This window comes from Cygnus atratus, chromosome 4 (assembly GCF_013377495.2).
Source record: "Cygnus atratus isolate AKBS03 ecotype Queensland, Australia chromosome 4, CAtr_DNAZoo_HiC_assembly, whole genome shotgun sequence".
NCBI classification, from domain to species: domain Eukaryota; kingdom Metazoa; phylum Chordata; class Aves; order Anseriformes; family Anatidae; genus Cygnus; species Cygnus atratus.
The window spans coordinates 278,823-285,324 of record NC_066365.1 but is presented as its reverse complement, the minus strand read 5'-3'; positions in this window follow the sequence as shown (position 1 = coordinate 285,324).

Here is a 6,502-nt window from a genome sequence, read left to right as displayed (position 1 = left end):
AAAAGTAAATAAATAAATAAATAAATACTGTATTGGTACCGGCCTAGGAAACCACTGCAGAAACCTGCGGGTAACAGTCATGCAGACTCATATGCATCGTGGAACACGTGTATAAGAGCCCTGGTATTCGGCCTCTGCCATTTCTCTTTGTTCAGGTGCTATGTTCCCAAGTTAACTTTGGTCACTTTGCATTGCAGTTCATTGTGCAGAAGGTCCAGTCACAGGGCAAGCATGCATGCGAGGCACAGGTAGAGGATGGAGGCACCAACACAGGCCCTGCAGGAGGCACCGGGTGTCCCCCTGCAGGCCAGCCACCCCCCAGGCATGTTCCCCACCACCACGCCACACGGGTCTGGACACAGCTCCAGAGTTCATGTCTGTGCTGCCTCCATGCAGATTACCAGGTACGCGTCAGGGCAAAAACTAATGTCTGACTGTACTTTGGATTCACGTTAACAACAAAACTATATGGAAATTTGACTGGCGTTGCTGGAGCTTTTGTGCAGTTTGTTTCACTCTGTGAGGAAAATGAGTGTACAGTAGGCCGTCTCTGGGCATCGATCTTTACACAGCCCCCATGGAAATCAGCAGAGAGAGCTCTGCTTAGAAATTGTTGGCACAGGGTTGTCCGGTGTCAGGGAACTGGAAATCGTTAAATTGATGACCTAAATTGGGACGGGGGAATGGGGGGGGGGGGGGGGGGAGGGGGAGGGCGGGAGAAAGCAGCAGCAGCAGCTATCGTTATGTGCATATTTTTATGATTTTTAGAAAATCATATTTCAGCATTTTCCATCACATCAAAGGCTGATGGAGCTGCATTGATTAGAACATTCAAACTAAATCAAAAAGAAAATTACTCGCAGCAGCAGACTCTGTAACGTTACTTTTGTGTGTGTTGTTTTTTGTTGTCTTTTAAGAAAAGATTGTGCTTCCTTCGTTAAGCAGCACCAGCTGCTTCCAGTGGCGGGAGGACACCCCCCGGCTCCATGGGGCCGGTGGAGCTGCAGGGCTGCTGCCCCGTCCTTGTTCTCGCAGCTCCACCTAGCGAGCTTTCACCAGCCGCTCTGCTCTTGGCTCGTGTGGTTCCGTCTCTGGTTTTCCAAGTTCAGAGTCCTGCGTTTTCACTGCCTTTAATGTGTGCTGCGCACGGACTTCTCTGGTGAAGCTTTTACTTCCCCCTCGGTGTTATAAATCATCTCTGGTCTGGAGGTGAGCTGTGAGAGCCGGCTCCTGACCGCCTGTGGTCGTTAGAGGTCCCAGGGTGCTTTTTGCAACAATAACGTAGTTAATTCTTCTGCCTGGCCATGCTCCAGCTCCGGCACCCCCCTGCCTCTCTTCCCACCCTGTTCGGCTCCCATCGGGCCACATCTTTACTGGAGTGCAGCAATTTTACCCCAGAAAGGCTACTGTAAAGGGGATATGTTACATCACGGGATGTTGTACACGGTGCATCGTGTGGGCATCTACTACTATCTCTGTACCCTGCATGCAAGGGAGGATTTAAGGGAGGATGCAGCCCTATTGGTGTAACCCTGCATAAGGTGGTTCTCCTGCCCTGTGCCAGCAGGAGCTGCTGTGCCACAAGGCAAGGGGCAAGAGCTCTTGCTCCTGGCCAGGGCAGGGGTGGCAGGGGTGCAGCATCGCTTCCCCAAGCCTTACTGGAGTTGCAGGAGGCAGCTGCTGCCCTCATCCCTGTGACATGGGGCACCATCCAGCCCTGCAGACCCCGGGGCACCCTATCAGCCCCAATGGCTGCATCTACGTTTGTTATGGAGGCCAGATCTGTGCTGCAGATGTGTGATGGGGAAGGCAGAGGGAACACTGGGGGGCTTGGGAGCTGCCAACAGAGACAGGGAGACGGATGTTCTGATTGCTCTGTAATAAGACAGATCTTAGCAGAGAAGGGTTGTTCCGTGTTTTGTGTTTTCTCCTGTACTAAAAAGCCTGTTGCCAGAAGGAGCACTTTCCTACCCCACCTCAGTTTGCAGTGGCATTGCCAACAGTTCTTGGGATACAATATGCTTCTGTGCCCTGCCGCGCAGAGAAATCTGCTATTTGGTACACATTTGTTGGTGACCTCTACTGGCTCCTGCTTCTCTTCACCTTCATCCTTTCCTTCTCATTTCTCATCACCACTGGTGTCAGTAGCAGTCATGTTCTGCAGATGGCACGAGCTGCTCACCATACCCACGGTATCTGCACACAGGTTATCGATGCCTTCCTGTTGTGAGATAGCTTCTGCCACTGACAACTTTGGTTAGCTCTCATGGTGGCGTGAGGGATGCCATACAGAAAGCACCTTCTGAGTGTGTGGGTACAGCAGCTGGCTGAAAGAGTCTTCTCGTGCTGGCAACTGGTGGGTCTCAGGTGGTGCCTTTACTTTGCAATTGCATGGAAAAAACCCTGCATCGGAGAGTTCATGAGCTGGAAAGTACAGTTCTGGACTCATTCTCTTGTCTGGGCTCTGCAGTGCAGGCTGCAGGTATGTGGGCAGCTGTCCTGCATGACAGCAGAAGTGGTAGGAAGCCATTTGGCATGGTGGCCCTCCATCCATATCCAGCTCTCACTCTTCCTGCCTGAGGACCAGCTGTGTTGGCCAGGGCCCCTGAGGGAGCTGGAAAAGTTTGGGGGCAGAGCCAGTGCTGCCCCAGGGCAGCCTGCACCCCATCCTTTGGAGGGGGCCCACTCCTCCTCCCCCCTCAGCTTGGAGCAAGGCCTGATCGGTGCCTGCTTCCCCGGCCCGCTTTGCAGGTGGAGCGCCCTGCAGAAGCTGTGTTCAGGATAGAGCGCTTTCCCACAAATGCCTCTCCAGAAGATAAGGCAAAGAGGTAGACAGCTTGCAGCCAGTTGTCCCTGCATGCTGGTGACTTGTGGGGCATAGAAGTGGGGTCAGGAGCAGGAGTGCTGTGGTGTCATGATGACATAAGTCATTAGTCAGGATTTGCTGAGGGGCTTTCTACCCCAATCCTGGCAACTCAACACAGAAGAGCCCTCAGGTCTCTGTCTTTGTAGTTTGCATTCTGTTTTCATGGCTGTTTGGGGTGAGGCGCTTCTCTCAGTCCATACCCTCCTAGTAAACAGCTCAGGGTCCTATATAGTGTGGTTCCATTTCACAGGGTCTGGAGAAAGGTGACAAAGATAGCAAAGGCGTAACTGGTTAATAATTGCTAGTGTTTTTTTATGACTATGCCATTGGAAGATTACTGCCAGGAAACTCCCAGAAGTGCGTGTGTAGGAGCACTGTTGTGAAGCACAGAATGTGCATAGATCTGAGAACTGCCACAGCAAAATGGCAGCAAACCAGGACTTTATAGGGCCGCCTTTCCAGATCAGGAGTTTTTGTCATTTTTTTATCATTTGCCTTAGTTGCATCCTGCTGACTGCTTGCCACTTATAATATACACTCTGAGCATGCCATAAGGTTCTCTCTGTCCCTGAGATAAGGTAGTAAGATGATATTGCTGGCAAAAGAGGGTGATATTTCACAAACTGCTGAAAATGAATGCTGATACACCTCCTCATACCCTGCATCAACCTTTCCTTTCCTTTTCAACTGAAAAGTAATAGGGTGGGCAGTACTGAAGTTCAAATAAATGAGATGGCGTAAAGCTTTGGGAAAGGAGGATGAGAAGGACAGGACAAAATCAAGTGCCAGAGAGCACAGACAAGCACGAGCTGTGCTTGGTGCTCTGCAAATCCAGCAAACGGTAACCAGTTCATGTGGAAGTGCCGTGCTGGCCAGAGGGCGGGAGAAGCTGCTGCCAAAACTGTAGAACTGCTTTTCCCTTGGTGTAAGAAAGAGGCAAAACACTGCTGGAACCAGGGCCTCAGCTGCTACCCGGCACGGGAGGCAGCGTGTCTGCTGCAACCAGAAGTGGTGCCGGCTGCTCGCCACGTGCTGAGAGAGGCTGTGCCTCCAGTGCTTGGCTACACAAAGAGAAGCTGCGTGCCTGGGCAGAGGCTGAGAAGATGTAGGTGGCCTACCAAAAACACATCGAGTGAACTTTCTCCAAAGGCTTCAGGCTGAACTCAGCAGCAAACAGCTCTTTCCATCCGTGCTACATTTCATGGGCCAGCTCCTCTGGCAGGTATCTGTGGGCTGTGCCCCAAGTCCCTTCCCGACCAGCCCACGACTGCCCACAACAGTCTCCCCGGTCTCCACCCGGCTGCAGCTCCTTCACACTGCTCCCCATCACCTCACTCCTGTCTTTCCTCTTCTCTGTTTGCAGGAGGCAGCCCTGCCAGCAGTGCAGCGAGCCCAGGGCAGCATTCCCAGCTGGTAAATCACAGTATTCCAGACAGATGTTTGCATTAAAAGACCAAATCCGCATGGATCATGCAGCCTGCAGTGCACGTGACGTCACACAGGAAGGGAATGTTGCAAACACATGGCATGTTCAGGTGGCCGCAGCAAGCACATTCAAGAATTAATCTCCTAGGAAAACAGCAGCAGCTTGCCAGACACCCACCACGTCTGAAGCATTGTTTGGGAGCAAGAAATAGCATCCCAGGGATTATGGTATCGAGGAGAGATCAAGAATACCCATGTAATTGTGCAGTGCTCCGCCACCTGGACCAAACAGAAGGCCACAGCAGGTAAAGGTGTCAGCAGACAGATTTTGCATGGTGGTCAACAGGCACTGTTTCTCAGACTTTGATGCTCAATTTGGAAATACTGTGGCCAGTTTGTTCCATTCTGTTATGTTTTTGTTTGTTTGTTTGTTTGGCATACAAGTGTCCTACTTTATAAAGTTCAAGTGTGCAAGCACCAAGCAAGTAACTCAGTCACAAATACTGGGGACTATGATGCTTTTATGTCACACTAGCAAACGTAAAATGTTACTAGGCATGTTAGCTAAACCCAAAAGAACAATGTGGTGCTGTCAGTGGATTTAAATTACTCAAATATGGACAATTCTATTCAGGAGGCCTTGGCAAAATGTCGCTGTCTGTCGACAAACATTCATGACAGCATTAGAGCTCATACTGCATTAATTCAGAGGAAAGAAAAAGACTCTTGTTTTGTGTTGGTTTTGGAGGAGGTGGATTCACCTGAGAGCACATAGGTTGTGTAACAGCCAGCTTCTGACCTGGAATTCGGCTTCCAGCACTTCCTGAGCACCCCGGCACAGGTGCAGCACTCCCACCCGCGATCCCCAGCCCCATGGTTTGGTCCTTGGTCGCGTCAGGGGAGCGCGTGGCAGCAGTGGCTGTGGCCTTGTGGTTCGGAGATCAAATGCTTAGCAGAATCGGAGGCTGGTGTGTGAAATGCTGCTCTCCGCATTTCTCTAGCTTAGGGGTATCTCTCTGTAATGATCTAGGAATAGGGCAAGATTGTAAATTGTAAAAGCATCTTACAGTACTGTTCAAAATTACTGTGACCTGGGGGGATACCGTGCTGTTTGCCAACATTGTCTGACATAGCTGTCGATGCTGTATCAACATTTTCCACGTCCCATGTTCTATGCATAAGTAGGAATGTATCTCAGAAAGACAAAAGCTGCAAACAACTTCCGTTTCCAAGACTGCCAGCGATAGGGCTCCCTTGTGTGAAGCATGCAGATGCATAGATGTTAAAAGCAGGCACTCTGAGCCCAGCGACTTCTGTTCCTCAGCCTCATGGCCAGCTGGGGATGGGTTTGCTCAGGCTGCTTTCGCTGCAGCAGGAAGGGAGCTGATCTGCTCCACTTCTCTCCTGCAACAGGGGCTCGCTGATGGTGTGCAGAGGATACAGCAGCCCCGTGCCAGCTTTGCTTTCTGCTGGGTGCCCGAGCACGGCTTACGCACGTGTTTCAGCACAGGGCTTATACAAGTGTTTTGATGCAGGGACTTGAGCGTTGTGCCTGCCTGCAGAGAACTCCCCCTTCTGCGTACGGGACGAGGTGCACGGTGGGGAGCCGCGTGGTATGGGTGAGCGGGGCAGGCATGGCCCACAAAGGGCCTAAACATTTGGGAAACATTCACATTCCAGGTAAAGCGGGTAATTACCCCAGGGGAACCTGAGCAGCAGGGTGTTGCTTGGCGCTTCCCGCCCGACCAGTCCAACCAGCTGTGACTCAGAGCACCCAAGGGCTCCGGGAATGCACACAGGGCAGCAGGAGAGGCTCTGCTCCCAGCCTGCTCTCACAGCCCCAGCCCCATGGGGCTCCTGGGGCCCAAGGCCGTGCCGTGGTATAGCCTGACAGCCTCGACAGTGCTCCCTCAGCCCCGCACACCAGGCACTCCGTGGGTGAAGGTGTATGGGACCTGCATGGGCACCCGGTTCGGAGGTAAGCGGGGCCAGGCTCTGCCTGCTCCCTGCGGCACCTGCTCTGTGTCCCTAATTCCCCGGCCCGTCGTGGCCCTGCCCATGGGACTGCTCACGCCCTCACCCCACTGTCACCAGTTGCTCAGGTGCTCCCTCTCTTCCTTCTCCCAAAGCGCCCTGACTCATCTCGCCCTCGCGCTGACAGACTGAGTGCCTGGCCTTCTCCCTCTCGGGGCCCACCTCTTGGCGCTGCTT